Source organism: Camelus dromedarius, chromosome 6, assembly GCF_036321535.1.
Source record: "Camelus dromedarius isolate mCamDro1 chromosome 6, mCamDro1.pat, whole genome shotgun sequence".
In the NCBI taxonomy this organism is placed as follows: domain Eukaryota; kingdom Metazoa; phylum Chordata; class Mammalia; order Artiodactyla; family Camelidae; genus Camelus; species Camelus dromedarius.
Genome location: NC_087441.1, coordinates 47,217,348 through 47,238,121, shown reverse-complemented (window position 1 = coordinate 47,238,121; position 20,774 = coordinate 47,217,348). Strand labels below are relative to the sequence as shown.

The 20,774-nt window shown below is 41.4% G+C and overlaps 1 long non-coding RNA gene and 1 pseudogene across 1 annotated transcript in view; one reads left to right on the top strand and one right to left on the bottom strand.

Moving 5' to 3' along the window:
* The window catches only part of LOC135321495 (uncharacterized), a 33,982-nt gene extending 15,049 nt beyond the window's left edge, over window positions 1-18,933 (bottom strand). The window contains exon 1 of the long non-coding RNA XR_010381285.1: window positions 18,340-18,933. This is a non-coding gene — a long non-coding RNA (uncharacterized LOC135321495). The remainder of the gene's footprint in view (window positions 1-18,339) is intronic.
* Window positions 14,543-15,402, top strand: LOC105097156 (large ribosomal subunit protein eL6-like; annotated as a pseudogene).
* Window positions 18,934-20,774: the final 1,841 nt, after the last annotated feature.

Here is a 20,774-nt window from a genome sequence, read left to right as displayed (position 1 = left end):
TTCCAAAGAATGCAGTGGGGAAGTGGAAAAATAATACCTTTACAGTGGCTAAACTTCCTGACAAATGTCACCTTGCCTAAGTGATGAAGGTTAACATCTTCTGGGATAGTAGTACGTGGATATTGTTTACCCTCTCGTACCCTTGGAGGGACACGAAGGACACTCCACCTCTGTAGTATTCTTTCCAAAAACTCGGAATCCCAGGCTAATCATGAGAAGACATCAGACAAACCCAGATAGGGGACTACTTTATAGAGTATCTAGCCAGTACTCCTCAAGACGGTAAGACTGTCAAAGTTATGAACAACAAGGAAAGACTGAGAAACTGTCAGAGACCAGAGGAGACCAGGGAGACATGACTAAACGCAGTGTGGTAGCCTCGATTGGATTCTGGAACAGAAAGCAGGCATTCACGGATAAAGCTGATAAAAGGCAAAATGAAGTCTAGAAATAAAGTCTAGAGTTAGGCTGGCAGTAATGTGCCAATGTCAGTTTCTTCATTTTGACAAATGTACCGTGGTAATGTAAGATGTGAGCATTAAGAAAACTGGTGATGGATATGCAGGAACAAACTCTACTACCTTTGCAACTTTTCTATTAATCTAAAATTTTTCCAAAATAAAAAGTTTATTTAAGAAATTATTATATTCTAAGATAGGCAATCTATGCAAAGTAAGTAAAAGAGCCATTATATAGCATGCCAGTGAAAGGAAGCTAGAAATAAGAGCAGAACAATTTTCACATTAATGTTAGTTTCTGTTATTCAGAACTACTGATAGAACAGGTATTCTTTAATTCTTCAAAAGGTATTTTGGGGGGAAACTGAATTCACTCAAATTCATTTATTCGCAAATGCTTGTTGGGTACATACCATGTGCCAGGCACTGTCCTAGGCACTAGAGGTGCTCTGGTGGACAAGACCAAAGCATATCCTATGTCCAAAGAACATCCAGCTTCATTGAAGAGAGAGAGATAAGTCAACACAAAATAAAACACAGCATGGTAAGTCCTAAGAAGAGGCAATTTCGTGGTAGGGACACACCCAGAAGGAGCATCTGACCAATCCAGTGACAAGGTACCATATAGGACTGAAATGGCCTCCTGGAAGAGTCCAGCTATGATCTAATGTGTCCTATGACCATCACAAGGACCTGGTGATGGTCATTATACATCAACCTTCTGTCAGCAAAAAGTGCATTTGGGAAATACAAATTTAATTGCGTCACTTCTTCCTAAAATCCTTCAAGGGCCTTCCGTTACTCCAAGCTCTTCATCGTGTATCATGTCAACTTAGCTAGGTTATAGCACCCAGTAATTACCCACTATCTGAGGTGTTTTTGCGAAGATATTTTTAGATGTATTTAACACCTACAGTCAGTCAACTTTAAATATAAGAAATAACCTTGATAATATAGTGGGCCTCATCCACTCAGTCAAAGACCGTAAGAGCAAAAGCCAAAGTTTCCCAGAAAAGAAATTCTTTCTAAGAAGAAATTCTGCCTCAAGATTAAAGCATCAATTCCTGCCTGAGTTTGTAGCCACCTGCCTGGCTGACCTACAGACTTGTCAGCAATCTTTTTTTTTTTTTTTCCTAGTGAAGTGTAGTTGAGTTACAATGTTAGTTTCAGATGTACAACAAAGCAATTCAGTTATACATATATACACATACATATTTTTTCTTTTCATATTTTTCCATTATATATTATTATAAGAAATTGAATATAATTCCCTGGGCTATAAAGTAGGCTTTTCTTGTTTATCTAATTTATACATAGTAACGTGTATCTGTTGATCCCAAACTCCTAATTTATCCCTCCTCTGCCCTTTCCCTTTTGGTAACCACAATTTGTTTTCTATGTCCGTGAGAATGTTTTTGGTTTGTAAATAGAATTTGTATCCTTTTTTTTTCAGATTCCACATATAAGCAATATCATATTAGTCTTTCTCTGTCTGACTTACTTCACTCAATATGATAATCTCTAGGGCCATCCATGTTGCTGCAAATGGCATTATTTCATTCTTTTTTATGGCTGAGTAGTATTCCATTGTGTATATATACCACATCTTCTTTATCAAGTCAGCTGTTGATGGACATTTAGGTTGTTTCCATGTCTTGGCTATTGTAAATAGTGCTGCTGTGAACATAGGGGTGCAGGTGTCTTTTCAAGTATAGTTTTCTTCATATATATTCCCAGGAGTGGTAAGTCTATTTTTAGCTTTTTAAGGAACTTCCATACTGTCCTCCATCAGCTTTCTTTATTTAGATGTATTTTATATGTAAAGTTATATTATATATAGAATATCATATATAGAATTACATAGAATATATGTAGAATATAAATTATATATATAGGATATACTATATAGGTGTGTATATGTATGTTACATGTGTGGGTGTATATGTATATATATTGGTTCTGTTTATATATATAAATGGTTCTGAATGCGTCTTTTTCTCTGGAGAGCCCTGACTGACACACCGTGGCCACAGTGTCCAGACTTCATGTAGACTGGCTCATTCTCCTCATCAGCCACAGTGTTCACCCGACTCCTGTCTTCCACCCAGGCTGGTCTTTTCTCTTCCTTCTCTCATCCTGAGTCTGTGCAGCTCCCCCGTCCGCTCCTTCCGCTGGCTATGCTCCCTGTCGAGGTCACTCTCCTTTCTTTACTTGATTGACTCTTACTCATGCCTCAGCCGTTAGCTGAACTGTTGCTTCCTCATGGACCCTTTCCTGATCTCCCCACATCAAACCCACTTGTAAGCCTTCAAAGCACCTCACATCTCTCCTGAGGAGCTGGTCGAGTTGTGATTTCAGGCTTCCTTACACATACACTCCATGAAGGCAGGAAGGCTTTTTGTAATTATATTCCCTAGCACAGTGCTTGGGACATGGAAGGCTCTCGATGAGTATTTGTTTAATAAATGTCAACACAGATGTTAGAAGAGCAGAAAACTGCCCCTCTCCACAGCCACGGCCTCTGAAGTGCTCACAGGTAGAATCCAGTGACCTAGTCGTCTTGACAATTCATCAAGCTGAAACTCAAGGTCAGAAAAAAGGGGAACTTGGAAAGGCAGTCAAAGCAGGCAGAAGGAGGGGGCTTTACTTGCTGGAAACAGAAATGTCTCTGCAGATGGGTTGGAGGTGGTCAGTGTGGCTGCAGCCTCAAGTTGACACTGACTTCTCCAAAAATACCACCTGCCTCTTCACCCAAACTGGGGTTTATGTAATCACATTTCCCAGTTATTACCAACTGCCAAATGCTGAAACTCTCAGAAGCACCTTTTTTAAGTGTTAAAAGAAAAATCAACTTTAGCCTATTAAAGAAGAGAAAAAGAAAACAAAGATTTGTTCTTACCAGATTTCTTTTTATTAAAAAAAAACACTCAGACCCTAAAAAAAAAAAAAAAAAAAAAAAACCTAGCCCTGGCTGAATTTTGATAAGTATAAGCAAATGATTATTACATTTCTTCTTCAAGTTATTTTTACCCTGAGTTCCCTACACTGGATAAGCTGGCAAATTTCCCCAAATATCAGGCCACTGAGTCACATTTCTAAAGGCAGTAGCTACAGCTGATTCCTCAGTTTATATATGTGGCAATTTTAAAGCATATATTCAAATTTACTGGCATTTTCCCTAGTGACAGGTGGGGTCTATACCCTTTGCTTCCAGGGCTTAGTTGTAGACAACAGGGCAGTTCCACCTTATTCACAGGAACTGTCATCACTGGGGCCCTGAGCCAGCAGGTAAGAAGTCTGACTCTCCTAAGGCTGCCATACTGTGAGGAAGCCAAGCCACCAGGGAAGCTGCGTGGAGCTGACCCAGTTGGCATAGTCTTTAAGTCCTCCTCTCCCAGGTGCCAAATATGTGAGTGAACAAGTTCTCAGATGACTCTAGCCCCAAGCTGTTGAGTCAACCTCAGACTTTGAATCTTCTCAGCTGAGGCCTCAGACATGGGGGAGGGGAGGCTCAAACAAGTCACCCCACCCCCACCCCCCAGTTTCCCTTCTGAATTCCTGCCCCCAAAGCTGCAACACAGTTCTTGCATTACACCACCCTGTTAGGTGTGGTGTTTGTTATGCAGCAATAGTAACCAGAACAATATAAAAAAATGAGAGTCGTTTTTTAGACATGTCAAAATGAGTGTCTAACTTTCCTCCACAGGAGTCAACACCCATCATTAGCTTTTACCCTTGACAAGTCTCTCAAATGTAAACCAGCCAAACAAACAAGTAAACAAAAGCTGGTCCTGGCATTTCATGAAAGGAATAGATTCCAAGCAAAGAGATACTTACTCAGAGGGAGAAAAGAATTGTGTTTGGGAAAGGAAGTGCTCGATCAATGTTTGATGAATGAATAAAGAAATGCTCCAAAGAACCATGAAATGTTTCGGTGAGGGTACAGCAGAAAGCAAAGGATTGTTTCCCAAGATCAACAGCAACCTTAGCCCCCAGTTTAAAATATTCAGTCCTCCAGAAATTTCTAGGGCTCATCCTTTCGTTCTCATTCTGTAATTTTTTTTATTGATTTATAGTCGGTTTACCATGTTGTGTCAATTTCTGGTGTACAGCATAATTTTTCTGTCATACATGAATATATATATATTCATTTTCATATTCTTTTTCACTGTGAGCTACTACAAGATCTTGAATATATTTCCCTGTGCCGTACAGTATAAACTTGTTTATCTATTCTATTCATTCTGTAATATTTAATGGAATTTATCAACAATCAAATCACATGCAAAGGATATATACTTGTATATGACACATCTTCTGATATAAAACTGAGCTGGATAACAGACACATTGAATGACAGAAAGGATCACAATTATTTTGACAAGCTGGAATAATGAAGCAAGATAAGTGTAAGTGGCTGGAGTAATCTTATCCCATAGGGCAGCTGAAGAGAGGGTGTAAGGAACTCATAGTTTTCGTGGGAAGATGTTGGACTCATTCTGAAAATAACAGGAAGCAATGGAATACTTAGAATAGGAGAGCTCTGTGATAAAATACAGTGTTTTAGAGGATTAATTCAACATCTATCTTAATGTGATGAAATTAAGGGAGAACAAATAGAAAGAAGAAAGGCCACTTAGCACTTAGGAAATGTTTGCGATTCCACAATAACAGAAGGATACGGATTTGGCAACATGGATGAACCCAGAGATCATCATACTAAGGGAAGTAACTCAGACAGAGAAAAACAAATAGTACATTGTATCACTTGTATGTGGAATCTGAAAAATGATGCAAATGAACTTATTTACAAAACAGAGACTCACAGACATAGAAAATAAGCTTATGGTTACCAAAGGGGAAAGGGGGGCAGGGATAAATTAGGAGTTTGGGATTAGCAGATACAAACTACCATATATAAATCAGATAAACAACAAGGCTCTAATGTATAGCACAGGGAACTACATTTTATATCTTGTAATAGCCTATAATGAAAAGAATTTGAAAAATATATATATGTATAACTGAATCACTATGCTGTACACCAGAAACTAACACAACATTGTAAGCCAACTAACTATACTTCAATTAAAAAAAAAAAAACAAAAAACCCCAGCTACATCAAAAGAAAAAAAAAGGTGGGGGGAAGGTATAGCTTAAGTGGTAGAGTGTATGCTTAACATACACAAGGTCCTAGGTTCAATTCCCAGTACCCCCTCTAAACATAAATATACCTAATTAACTCCCTATCTCCCCACCCCCACAAAAAAAGGATATGAATCTTGGCTGGTATGACCATAGTGGGAGGAAAAGAGGGGCAGAGGCAACTCGGGGGCATAACCAGGAAGATTTGGGCAGCCGATGGGGTATCAAGAACACAGGTGAAGGAAGCATCAAGGGAGACTCAGAGGCCCTGAGGGAGAGGTCAGTAGAGCTGATGGAAACAGAAAAAATGGAGGAGAAAACGTGCTTGGAGAAGAGGAAAAAGAGCTCAGTAGGAATCTGTGGACGCTGAGATAGTGCTACTGAACTTCAGGTAAAAAGAACCACTGGATAATTGGAGACCTTGGATTAAGGCTTAGGGGAAGGGGCAGGCCTAGGAAAGCAGATTTGGGAATTATCAGCCTGCAGGTAATACCTAAGCCAATTGAGTGACCCATAGATGCGCCATGTTAGACCATGTGATATCTTTGGTCTTCATGGCATATTATAGCTCAGGATGAAATATTTTGAAAATATACTGCATCTTTTTCATGTAGTGAGTTTCCTAATTAAGTCTACTGCAGCACAGCCATTTTCTCGATCCTTTAATTATTCAGACACAAAATACGAACTGCCAAGAGTACCTGTATTTCTTTTGACTCCCAATATATTTTGAACTATTCCTCCCACTCACTTCAACTGACAAGACTGACCCACAGAAATGAAGGAGCATTTTTAATGTTTTTAAAGAATCTCTGGGTGGGCCACTATCCCTATGGTTCTCCACTTCAATAAATTGTAAGAACACCAAGAGCTTTTGTAGAGCCAAAAAGAACCAAAGAATGTGCAGCTGGAGGTGTCAGCTGTGCCTACCGAGTTCTAGCCAGAATAACTCCCCAGGGTGTCCAGCTGTAGAGAGAAAAAGAGAAGAAAAACAGTAATTCAGTCGTTGGGGAAGTCAACAGTGGCTGAAGATTCAAGTTGGCCACAGAGCTCTATTACAGCTGGGTACCAGAAGAGGTGCTGCTGCCCCCGCATTTGGGTAACTTACAATTGCAAAGTGAACATCTGTCTGTGACCATCTGTCTGCAAGCACGCTGGGGTCAGAGGCACAGCGGAATATAGACCTGAAAGCGGACTGAGATAAGATAAGGAGGGGAAAATATGTAAGGAATCTAACTGATTTCACTTAGAAAAAGACAGCCAGTTGAAAGAAAGTGTGGGACAGGGTCTCCTTAAATAAATTATGACTCAGCAAGTGCCATTTTATCTGCCTAAGAAAATAATTACAGGAAAGCAATGTTTCCTGAAAAGTGTTTCGGTGAAATGAGCCCATTTGGAATAGCGACAGAAGTTTCTGGCAGATGGAGGGTAGCACTGCATGACTTCTCAGAAATGACCTGGTCTGATCTCAGCCGGGTACAGAACTGAGACATTACAACCATGCCCTTCTAGAAAGCATTGACACCTGCTTTCCTCAGCCTCCATGACATCTATCATATTTCATGCATGGATCAGCCATCCTTAACTCACTTTTACAGATTTCTTTTCCTCTGCTTCTTTCTTCCTTCCTTCCTTCCTTCCTTCCTTCCTTCCTTCCTCCCTCCCTCCCTCTCTCTCTCTCTTTCTTTCTTTCTTTCTTTCTTTCTTTCTTTCTTTCTTTCTTTCTTTCTTTCTTTCTTTCTTTCTATCTTTCTCTTTCTTTCTTTCTTTCTTTCTTTCTTTCTTTCTTTCTTTCTCTCTTTCTTTCTTTCTTTCTTTCTTTCTTTCTCTCTTTCTTTCTTTCTTTCTTTCTTTCTTTCTTTCTTTCTTTCTTTCTTTTATTGAAGTATAGTCAGTTGTGTGGTGTACAGCACAATGTTTCAGTCATGCATATACATATATATATTCCATTTCTTAACTCTTTTTCATTATAGGTTACTACAAGATATTGAATATAGATCCCTGTGCTATAGAGTAGAAACTTGTTGTATGTCTATTTTATACATAGTAGTTAGTATCTGCAAATCTCGAACTCCCAATTTATCCACCACCCCCCCACACACCGTATTTGTTTTCTATGCTGGTGAGTCTGTTTCTGTTTTGTAAATAAATTCATTTGTGTCTTTTTTTTAAGATTCCACATATATCCTTTGTTTGTTTCTTAATCCTGGAGACCTTCTGGGCTCTAGGCCCCCCCCCCCTTCCCACACCAACACTCTCCTTAGGGGATCTCATCTGCTTTCTTGGCTTTAGAGTCATTCACGTATTGATGACTGCCAAATATTTACTCCCACCCAGACCTCTCATGCTGACCTCAGACCTGGATAGCAACTGTGTACTGCCTGTCTCTTCCTGGGCATTTTACAAACTCAACTTGTCTAAAATTGAACCCATGACTCCTGGAGACTCAGGCCTTCTCTACTGTTCCCTATCAGTATATAGCACCTCCACTCTCTTGTTACCCAAGTTGGTCACCCAGGAGTCCATATTTGAATGCTCTTCCTCTTGACCCACACTTCAACCACACACCAGTGGCCTAAATTAACCCACTGCTCTCCAACACCATTTCCATGATCCGAGACTAAGGAACCACTGTCTTTCATTTCATTATCACAACAGCCTTCTCACTTGTCTTCCTATCGATGATTTTGACTCTACCCAACTCCAGCCCCATTCCTCAGGCGCTCATTCTTTTTTTTTTTTTTTTAACTTTTTGAGTTATAGTCAGTTTACAATGTTGTGTCAATTCCCAGTGTAGAGCACAATTTTTCAGTTATACATGAACATATGTATATTCATTGTCACATTCTTTTTCGCTGTGAGCTACCACAAGATCTTGTAAATATTTCCCTGTGCTATACAGTATAATCTTGTTTATCAAGCGCTCATTCTGGAACAAATCTAATCTGTTAACTTCTTCAGCCTGAAGCACCCCAATGGGTTATTGTTGCTCTTAGGATAAGGTCCAGATTTGTCGATAGGATCTGCATCATCTGGTCCATCCCATCTTCTTACCCCTCACCATTGCCTCTCTGTACAGTCCAGCCATGCTGAGTTATCTCTAGTTCCATGAGCCTACCAAGTTCTCCCTCAACTACAGACTTTTGAATATGCTGCCTGGCATTCTCTTCAACATCAAACAATGACTATTCATCCTTCAGGTCCCAGTTTAGACAAAACTTTCCCTGACAAGGCTTCCTTGACCAGTCCAGTCTGTGTTAGGTGGCACGCAGTGAACTCCCAAACACGCTGTGTTTTCCCCTTCTACTGTTAATGTCTATTTCCATGTCTTTATCTTCCATTAGACCTTAAGCTAAATGAGGGCAGGAAGCATCTTTGTTTTGTGGACAGTTGTACAACCAGCACACAGCCCAATATTATATACGTTGAACGATTAAATGATTACACAATATATGGGATTAGCAGACTCTCTGAGCAGCAGCGAAACTTTGCTAGGTCGCCAAACAATGTCCCCTCAGAGAATTAAAAAGATTTTCAAAGTTCCTTCATCTAAGATGAACCTGGCAGCTGCAACATCTCCAGGAACATTCCATCCCTGGTGTGTGGCCAACAGAAGTCTACTGAGGGATTCTCAGCAGCAGATCACTGCACGGCTCTTATTCCAAGCACAGAATAATCTTTTTACTTCCAACAAGGGACATCAAGAAATAAAGGATCTTTCCTTTGGTGTCAGGAGCCTAAATATAAAGCCTAATATAAAGCAGAAAAGTCTAGATGGACTCAGAGTCTTCCCAGAGAAGATTGTATTGGACTGCTTCCTAAATCAGTGGTTTCAAAACTTGAATCAGAATCACCTGGACCACTTGTTAAAGCACAGATGTCTGAACCCGACCCCCAGAGTTTCTGATTCAGTAGGTCTCGGATAGGACCAGAGAATTTGCATTTCTAACAAATTTCCAGGTGATACTGATGCTGCTGTTCTGGGGACCACAACCTTGAGAACCACTGCTCTAAACATTTGAGTCACCCTCTCAGTTATACAAACATCAGAGAAGTAGGCTAAACCCCTGGAAAGGAAGATCTCATTGCTGGGCAGGAAGTGGGGCAACTTGCATAGGGATTAGAGAGCCTCTGAGAAATAAGAAACCAGCAAATCAAAACTCCAGTCCCCTCTGTATTGAGACTGAAGGCTACTAGAATCACTTACGACAGTTCAAATTATAACACTTCTGCAAAAGGACATCAAGGGCCTCATGGTGGAAGTGTCCACCCACAGTCACTCAGTGGACACAGGCAAGGGCCCCAAACACAGGTCTATCCAATAGGTGTGCATGGGGAGCAAGCCGCAAGGACTGGTTCAACGCTGGCAAAACACCCCCAAGGACTGGTTCAGCGCTGGCAAAATACAAGTTGATCTGTGAGAGTCAGCCCCGAACAGCTGTTGAAACTGTTGAGAGAGACCCTCTTTTTCCTCTGGGGTTGCCAGACTAATAGGAGGTAAGTCTGGGTCCTTTGGAAGAGTGTGGCAGAGAAGGACACCAATACAAGTGAAGACTCAGGTAAGAACTGACAGCGATACCCTCCTGATAACATCATCTGAATCCAGCAGGGCCTGGAGTTACCAAATCCTTGAGCTGGGCCGAGTTTCTGTCTTGACTGATGGAGCTCTCCCAGCATTGCTCTGGTCTAGGATGCTTAGGTAACCATCTGTTCTAGGATTCCTCTCAAGATAGGCAGCACTGCCAGGTCCACAGCTTTGCCAGCCCCCTTGGGATTCTGCTGAATGGATTTTTATTTTCCTAACAAATCAAGACTTTAGCAAAGCACTTTGTCTCATCAGTGCTCCTTCACCTTTGTCCTCTCCTCTGGGAGCTCCCTGAATATATGCTCTTTACACCACTTTCGTGATGGCCATGCAAGGAGGCTGGCTTATACGTGCTCAACTAAGTGACTGCTTGCAAACAGCCTTTAAAAGAAAAATAACAAGTTTGGGTTGGATTTGTCTGCACCCAAATATGAAATGAAGAAAAAAAAAAAAAAAAAAAAAAAAAAAGGACAAGGAGACAGGCACACTGGAAGGAATACTAAACCAAAATAGAAAATAACCCACAAAGGTGAGCTTCCAAAGTCAGGTAAACCTTCACTCCACTCCAGGCTATTTCTTATTAAATCCCAACTCCCACTAGAAGCTTCACCACTTTTCTTTCCTTTGAGAAAGCCATTATGGAGGAGGGGGTGCCAGAGGATGACAACGGAGATGGTGACTCTCACATAAGTCAGCTTCCTCTTCCCCAAATCAGTTTCCAGAAACTCTGCCACATCATGCAGTGAGAACCCCCTGGCTTCCAACTCAAAGAAAAGTCTCAGAGATCTCAGGCGCAGACGACAGCCACTCTCCTTTGGTGGCTTTTGGTGACAAATAGCTTCCTGCCAGCTTGCTCCCCAACCCTGAACTCGCAGAATAGGATTACTCCACAGGAAATAGAACCCACAAAAGGGTGAGAAGTGTACCCGGCATAGGGTCTGTCATTCACATCTTCTTGGTTAAACGTGCCTGTTGCCGCCTAATGAGTCTGTCAGAATCACTGGGCACAGCTGTGGTCATGGACGCTCCGTCCAACAACCGGACCCGAGAAGTGGCCCATCTTTCTGACATCAAGAGACCTGCCGTGGAAGAAAAACAGAAACGGCACAGATGGAGCTGCCTTTTCAAATCCTTGTGGATGTCATGAGATTAGCAGCTTTCCTCTGAGTCGGCCTCAAAGACTTCCTTTACAATTGTTCATAAGCTAGCTCAAGGGATAGGCAGTGAAGTTCACTAAAACAAAAACATAACCTCAAACATCCAAAACAGCTGGTGGAAATTGTGACTGTTTTAGAGGAGCTGACTTATCTGGCTGAGTCAAAACAAGTGTGAGCGCTTCAAACAGGCACGAGATGAGAAACACAATTAGGTGTTTATAGACTGCTGTCCCTCTTGGGTTTTTTGTTTTTTGCTCTTTTGGTTTTTTTCTCCTTTGCCTGATGTGAATCTCTTCTTTAGCTTCATCCTGATGTGGAATAAAAACCTTTATGATATAAGAATGGAAATATGGGGAAATATATTTTAAATGACTTTTTTTCCCCAGTTGTAAAAGTAGTACATGTTCTTTAGCGAAAACTTAGGAAATGCAGAAAAACCACAAACAAGAAAATGAAAATCACCTGGAATCCCATTGCTACTATTTCCATTTTGTTCTTTTTTGACTTTGGTTTTACATACACATGCACATACCACAGAATTTAAAATACATATTTAAATATATATAATGCTTATTAAAGTGACTTATTTTGTGCTATTGTAAACAATGCTGTGAAGAATATCCTTGTTGATAAATCTTCACACATGTACATATTTAGGGAATTGACTTTCTCTTTCAGGGCACTGAAATTCAGGATGTGAAATGGATGGTGATTGGCACTGAAGGAGAGTAGCCCCTTTCTCCCTGAGAGTTTCTGCCAGTTGCCTTCTTTGACACATTTTCAGACCAATTAGACAGCTACTAGTAGAACTTCAAGGCCCTCTTGGTTTCATAGACGCCTTGCTTTCAGTCAAGTGGCCGGTCTCTTTGGTTTGCAATGCAGAAACGTTAAAATCACTGTTTTTTAAATGTATGGCCAGAAATGAAAGCAAATAGATATTAGAAAAGATTGCTACTCTTATTAGAAAAAGAAAATATAGAAGAGTAAATTACATCAAGAGAGATATCCTGCTGATTAGACTGGGCTGCTCAAAACTTTGCCTTCCAGAAAACTCTCAAATGTAGATAATTTGTAGCAGGTTTAACAACTGCAGGAAATCAGCTAAAATTTTCCACTTTCTTATTTTTCCTATTTTCTAATCCAAAAAGTGAAATGAAACATTCCTAAGGAGAAGACTCTTAACTGGCACGATTACCTCTCTTTGGAGATTTACTGCCCGCGCTGAACAATTGCTTCTGTATTGGCACAAGCCATTCAGTCACTCACCATTGGCGGGTGAATCACTCCCCAAGAAAAATCATTGCAGAATTTGGATAACAGAGAAGTTTGCTTCCAGCCAAAAGCTCAATGAAGGCTGGTAAAATTTAGGAAAATCATTATCATGAAAGCCTGCCATGGTTTCAAAGAGCATCTCTTAGTAGTTGTTACTGCACCCTGTGACCTCTAAAAAAAAAAAGTGTAAGCAACTTCACACACACACACACAGCCCCTGCCAGTTTCCCTTAAAAGTCTCATTCTCTTCATCACCACCGAATGGAATTAAAAACAGTTGGTCAAGTTCCACTAATCGACAGCTGCTTGCAATTAGATGAAGCACTGAGAGCCTCTCTTAACTACCTTCCCAACTGCCTAACCGTTGAGTGCCAGCAATACACCGTGATAATTTGCCAGAATGTTTAACTTATCTCCATCTTTAGTGGTTTCTATACCTTCCTTATTTTCTCCAGTCTTCCCACACACTGTCTGACGCTTCCAGTTCCTCTTGTTAAATTAGGGGTATACAGAGAAGGGATTAGTTGAAACCGGGTTGAGCTGCTTTGTGCTCAGATGGAAAATTCTATCCAGGCGACTATTAGAGGGCAGAGCAAATCTTGATGTTTCCCAAAAAGAAAAGAAAAGATGCCTTTTTTCCTTTTTTTTTTTTTTAAGACAATGAACTGAAAAGTTCACTGTAATTTTTCTCATCAAGGGACGATGAAGAAAAACAGAAGTTCCTGGGCCTTTGTAAACTCTTTCTAAGTCTCACTACTCATAAATAATAATTTCAGAGTAGGGAGAAAATGCACAGTTCCCTTTATTCGATGTCTTCCTTTACAAACTGGTCACTGAGAGTCAAGATGTTTTTTCCCAAGGTCACAGAAAAAACGTGGCAGAGCATGGCCTGAATCCAACTTCCTGATTCTCAGTCCAGATGGCTTTCTGCTACCCTAGCTCCCTTTGCTAAAGAGACTACCTTCCCACCTCTAGAAGGAAGCAGAGGCCAGCATGGCTACACCACTTGCCCAAACCAAGGGGAAGAGTAGCTGTCCTCTCTCACTGAAGGATGCTGAACCCAAATCAGTAGAGAGTATTTTCACCATGTTAAGTTGATAATGAACTCTTTTGTAATCACATATACTATAGAACGTGATTCTCTTTTCCCTGGAAAAGCCTCTATAGCCAGGAACCCATCCTAGGGCTTGAAGTGGGGGGAAAAAGAAAAACAGACATGTTATGGCTTCATCCTTGCAATCATCTTTCTCACTCCCCCACAAATAAGACCCTGCACAAACTTAACCCCATCTATGGGCATGTAACCATAATATGACCATGTTTCTTCTTTATCTCACTCTCCCTGATGCTTACCCCAATCCCACACCCACTTGACCTGTTGAGTGGTCAAGGAGGCAGGAGGAGAATGAAGGAGAGATCTGTCGTAGGAAGGGAAGGGAGAAGAAGCAAGAGAGAGGGAAAGAGGGAGTCAGTAGAAGGGAGCAGCTTTACCTACTCAAAATTCAAGAAGCAGAGTGAAAGTCAAGACAAAGATGGGAGCCCTCATGCCCCAGACCTCTCACTCCCAGCCCTGGGAGCCCTTTTCTTGTCTCTGCTCTTCCCGGGGCTAATCCTCTCTTCTCCAGAAACCCCCTCCCCACATCTCCAAGAGTCTAGTCCTCTTCTTCAGACAGCCAGGGAGTACTCCTTCTGTATCTGAGGACAATTCACTTTCTCCTTAAACTCATACTTCCATTTTACTTGCAGCAGAGAGTTATCCTTATATATTTTTCTGCTTCAAAGTCTTTTTGTTCTATAGATTGGAGACAGAGCTAGAGAGAAATTTTAAAAACTTCTTCCCTATGGCCATAATGTTCTAAGTGTTAAAAAAAAAATACTATTCTGAAAAAAAAAAATACTACTCTGGCTCTTTCCCATCTTGCAAGATGATGGGTGAAAAAGCTAAGAAGCTGGATAGCAGAAGAAATCTGAAGCCAAGAAGGCTGATGCCAGGGCAAGGTCCAGAAGAGAAACCTCAAGACCAAAACACCTCAGAAGGGGAAACCTCACCACAACCAAAACCTCATCCTAGTCAGAGGAATTGGCAGCTTTTCCCCACCTGCTGTGTGTTCCAGCAAGGCCATGTACAAGAGGAAGTAGTCAGCAGCTACATTTAAGGTTGCAAAGAAAAAGAAGGAGAAATCTCTTGCTGCTGACACCAAACTAGTTGGTGGTGACAGAGATGGTGAGACCCAGGCGATTATGCTTTGCAGGACGCCTGCAGACTCTTCTACTGAAGGTGTGCCTTGGAAGCTCTTGGGCCATGGGAAAAAGCCCTTCTGTCAGATATGAGGAAGCTGCGAGCTGGCATCACTCCCAGAGCCACTCTGAGCATCCTCACTGGGTGCTGCAGAGGCTAAACGGTGGTTTTCCTGAAGCAGCTGAGCAGAAGCTTGCTGCTTGTGACTGGACCTCTCATTCTCAGTCGAGTTCCTCTGCTGAAACACACCAGAAATTTGTCATCACCACCTCCACCAAAATGGATATGAGTGGTGTGGAAATCCCAAAACATCTCTCTGAGGCTTACTTCAGGAAGGAGCAGCTTGGGAAAGCCAGATATGAGGAAGGTGAGCGCTTCGACACAGGGACAGGGAAATCTGAGCCCACAGAGCAGCACAGGGTCAATCCGAGAGCTGTGGGCTCCAATGCTGCCGAAAACTCACAGCCGTTCCTCAGCTCCAGGGTGACCTCTGTTCTGAGCTTTTCTCTCACAAATGAAATTTATCCTGACAAATTGGTGTTCTAAATTTCTTACAAAGAACCTAATTGAATAACTGAAATGTCTCCCAAAAAATACAGTTCTGGTTGGTAGAGATATTACATTTATCACAAGTAAAGAGCTGGTCATAGTATAAATCTTGTAGATAATTATTAAATATATAAAATATATTGTATTGAAAATGAATTTCTTAATGAATTCAGTGACACTGTTTTTTAACCAAATTAATTCATGTATCTCTGATTGGATAGTTCTTAACAGTAAACTATGGCAGTGTTCAGAGTCAATTCTTTTCCAATTTTTCACTTTCATAGAAGTAAGAGAAAGTGCTTGTTTTATCCACCTAAATAAATAGAGGAAAGGAAAGTTTTGTTACAGCAGTGATACTAAATGCTAGAATCTCCTTTCTAGTTATATATCAAAATGACAGTACTCCACCCTCAAAAATTATTTTTAATGCCCTGCCTCCTGACAGCTTACTTAGGGCCTCCTTCAACTTTGTTGAAAGCCAAGAACTGGAGACCAATTGCCTTGAGAACAGATTTTGTTTTAATTCCATAATAAGAGTCATCCACTTTTTTTAACACTAAGGTTTTTTGAGTATTTTTTATGGAGTTATTTTATTGAGTAATATTTTGAGTTATTACTAGTTTTGTCCCCCAAAGGATTTTCCACCCTAGGACAAGATACCCTAGCAAGATAGGAGATAGGTAAGCTTTTATTCGTAGAGAGGTGGGAAAGTTAAATGAGCACCCAGACACTGGCCTTTGGGCAGATCCCTTCTAGCAGAGCACAAAGGAAGACAATGCTCTTGACGCTACACGTGCCTGCACACCCTTTACAAAGTCTTCACGGTCTCCAGGAATACACATCCCAGTCTGAAGATCACTGGACTAAAGACCCTGCATGGTCTAGCCCCCAACCTGCTTGCCAATCTCATTCCAAACCCTCTCTTGCTCATGCTCTCAGGTCCCCTGGGTCACTGACGTACTGCTCCTGCTGCCTGAAAGCGATTCTCTCAGACCCCTTCTCTGACTGTCCAATATAAAATAGGTTTCCCAGTTTCTGTCTGTCTGTCTGTCTCTCTGTTCTCTGCTCTTCTCCTTCCTAACACCACAATTTTCCAGTGCATATTTATTTGCATTTGTTCAAGTAGCCCACTAGACCAGTGTCTAAGGTGGTCCCCTACCAGCCTCCTTATCATCCACTGAGAACATGTTAGAAATGCACGTTCTGAGGCCCCACCCAGACCTAAGGAAGGAGAGACTCTGAAGCAATCTGTGTGTTATTAAGTCTTTCTGGTATTTCTGCTGCTGCTCAAGTGTGAGACCCTCTGTCCTGGGTCATAGTCTCCATGAAGGAAGAGCCTATGTCTGTTTTTTTCATCACTGTATTCCCAAAACTTTGCCCAGTGGCTGGCACATAAGAGATGCTTCATAAATATATACTGTTGAATCAACTCAGAGAAGACAAAAGCTTGCCTGTGGTAAGACATACATTTATATAGTGACCCATTAAATGTACGGAAATGTATAACCCATAATAAAAATTCCACAAAATATAACACTTACTACATGCCAAGGATACCAAACATTCTCCATCGTATTCTGTTTGTTTTCTTTATTTTCTTCCCTTTTTTTCTGATAAAAGGATCCTTAAATTTATTTCATCCTCGCTAATGGGTCTTATGTACAGTTTGAAAAACCCTAGTCATTGAAGCTTTTCTAAAGAAATTCACTTCATGCCGTTGCCTCTGTTATTCTTTTAATCTGGAATTAATTCTCTTCCCTCCCATCTCCTCATGCCCAAGTCTCGCTGGTTGGTTCTTCAAGGCCCACCTGTCAGAATGGATTTCTCTAATATGAAGATAATCTTTCCCTCTTCTGAACCCCCACCATATTTGCCCTGTACTCAGCTCAGAACTTCACCTACGTGTTCCTTTTAATACACTGTTTATAGAATATCACTTTCCCTATTAAAGTTAACCCTTCAGAGTAGGATCCATGTACGATTCATCTTTGGACTCTTCACAGCATCTAGCATATAAATTCAAATAATGTTTCCTGAGTAAATTAGACCATCAAGGTTCTGGGGAGAAATATTTCTAAAGGAAGTAGGATTTCAGTGGGTGGCTGAGAGAGGGAGGGCATGTGAGGAAAAAGGAACTGTCTGGGCAAAGTGCCTGCAACAGAAAAGTGAGGACACAGGCAGGCCGTATCGCACGTGCAGTGGAGAAAAGGCTAGAAAGGTAGATGGGGTCAGATGCAGAGCACCTGAAATGACCCAGAATAGTCTGCAAGGAAAGGAGAACCCTCACAGGTCTATGGATGTTTTGTTGTTGTTTTTTCAAAAAATGACAACTTCAGTGGCAGGATGTTGGGGGTATAAGGGTGTGGAGGCTCTGAACACGGGCCTCTTGGATCTCCTGCTATGGCAGCATGTTCACCAACCACCCCAGCTGCTGCCCCTGTGGGTCCACCACCGTGTTCCTGCCAGGGACACTCTCTCCTGGCTGCCCCCAGTCACTGGGGGAAGTGGCCCTGACCCCTGCCTGTGGGACACGGGACTCCTCTGACTTGGGCTCAAGGCCTCCCACTGAGCTGGCCACGACTTTATAAGGACAGCACAGCAGTGTGAGCCTTCCCAAGTTAGCCTTCTCCTTCCCTCCAGCCCTGTCTGCACTGCAGGGTGAAGTGCTCCCGACCACTCCTGCCTCTTTGCTTTAATCCTTTCCAGGCACTTCCCCTAAAAAAATCTCCTACACTTCTAATCCTGTCTCAGTGGCCACTCCTCTGGGGATATGAACCAACTGCAGAGGAGCAAATAAGATCAGAAAGGAGGTAAGAAGCAAAGAGGGAAGATGGACATGGCCGTGGATTAAATACGCATACGTCTGAAATACACCTACATGTTTAATAACATATACATACAGATATTGAATACATGACAGACACTCAAACTTACTGAAGCTATCAAGACTGAAGGAAGGAAGAATCCACCTAGGAAGCCACTGTTAGGAAGAAAGGCAGATGGTTCATCACATCGCATTTTTCCACAGGCATAAATCCCACTAGGGCCGGCTAACACGAGACAATCTTTCACAAAACGCAAGATGCCCGGCTGACCAGAAGGCTCTTGCTGCATCACGTGCTGCCGGAATACAAGCAGATGTCAACACTTTCACCTTCCACTTTCTAAATATCGCTGATTGGGCCAAGTTTCATTTCACTTATTGGGCCACTTTCCATGTTCGGGGAGAAGGGTTGAGAAAGGGCGGAAGAAAGTGTTAGGATTCAAGTTTCATATCTGCTAAAGTAAACTAACGTTGCTTACTGCTGGGTTTCAAGAGAAGAGCTTCCCTAAATCAGCCAACAGTTGCTCAGAGGAACACTTAGAGCAGGGGGAGGCAAAGTTTTTCTGTAAAGGGCCAGATGGTAAATATTTTCCCCTCTGTGGGACATGAGGTCTCTGCTGCGACTACCACTCTGCTGCTACAGCACAAAAGCAGCCGTGGACAATACAGCAATCAACGTGTGGCTGCGTTCCAATAAAACTTTATTTACAAAAACAAACAATGGGCCAGATTTGGCCCATAGATCATCATTTGCTAACTCCTGATACAGAGCACTAGGGATTCTTTCCCAAAATACCCTCTTCTGCTTTGGATGGTGGTGTTCCACCTGCTTTCTAATCTTTTATCTACTTACTACAAAAGGCACAGAGTTAGAATCTAGTTGAAAATGATCAGTTATATTAAACACCATTGTTAATAAGGGAAATGGCCATGAAACAAGCTCCGGCCTGGAGGAAAGGGTCAAAATAGTTATCAGACTTCAACGTGAATTGACTTTTATTTACTAGACCAGCAGTTCTCAAAGTGTCATCCTTAGATCAGCAGCACTAGGAAAATTAATAGAAATAAAAATTCTCCAGCCTTGTCCCAGACTTACTGAATCAGAATATGTAGGAGTGGAGGCCAGTAATCGGGGTTTTAACAAGCCCTCCCAGGGATTCTGATGCCAGGTCATGCTTGGGAACCACTAAGCTAGGTGATGTCTGTAGGTGCCTCTGCCCCAAGTTCCCCAGCAGCAAAGTAGGCACACTGAAGCCCTGCTATTTTCTCCTGTCACTAAAGTCCCAAAGAGACTGCCGACACTGGGCCAATGCACACTTAAAATGATTCACTTACCTGAAGCCTGTAAGTGCTTAAGTCAAAATACATGTTCTTTTTTTTCCTTTGCATTTGGATCACCTGCTGTTTAGAAGACAAGATTGTTTTGTTCTAAATCAAATATATATTCATAAAGGTTTTTTTCAGCTTGATTTGTAGAATGATCAATAAAGTCCTTAGAGTTGTAGAGATAAGATATATAACTTTTAAAGTATAATTGATTTACAATATTGTGTTAGTTTCTGGTGTATGGCATAGTGATTCAGTTATACATATACATTCTTCTTCATATTCTTTTTCATTATAGGTTATTACTATATTGGATGTAGTTCCCTGTGCTGTACAGTAGGAGTCTGTTGTTTATTAAGATATATAACTTGACTCACAGACATAGAAAGTTTATGGTTACCAGGGTGCGAGGGAGTGGGGAGGGATAAACTGGGAGTTTGAGATTTGCAGATTCTAACGACTATATATATATAAAATAGACAAACAACAAGGTTCCACTCTATAGCACAAGAAACTATATTCAACACCTTGTAATGGCCTATAATAAAAAAGAATATGAAAATGAATAATACATATGTATAAATGAATCACTATGCTGTACATCAGAAATTAACACATAGTAAATCAACTATACTTCAATAAAAACTTTCCGTTTAATTTTTAAAAAGATATGTAACTTATAATGGGAATCAGAACCCACGGGCTAGAGCCAAGACTTGTGTGTCACTGCTGTGTGGAATTAGGTAACACCCAAATCCCACTTAAGTACCTATTTGCATCCCTAATTTACGTGGAGACCAAGGAAAATCCAGGGGAAAATCTCAAGCCATGCCTATGACCAGGAGTCAGATATTAGAGACATATCTGAGAGTCTTGGTGGGGTAGATGAGGAATGGAAATAAAGAATAAGAGGGACACAGGGACTGATTTCAGGTCTCCTCCTTCCCCACCTGCATACACACACACCACAATAAAATTAACCATAATGGAAAGCAATCTGACAAACTGAACATGACCAGCTAGAACGCCCTCTGGAGCCTGAACCCCTCAGCAGAGTCAGGTTCTGGGTACGGCATGATAGCCAGCATGTGAGCCATCTCCCCCCAGCCCTCCTAAAGGCGCATGCGCACTTAGGGCTACACGGTGGCTGGGCTCACTGGCTTTGTGTGTAGAAGAAGCAGACTCACTAAGTTCTATCACATTCAGCATAGGACTTGTA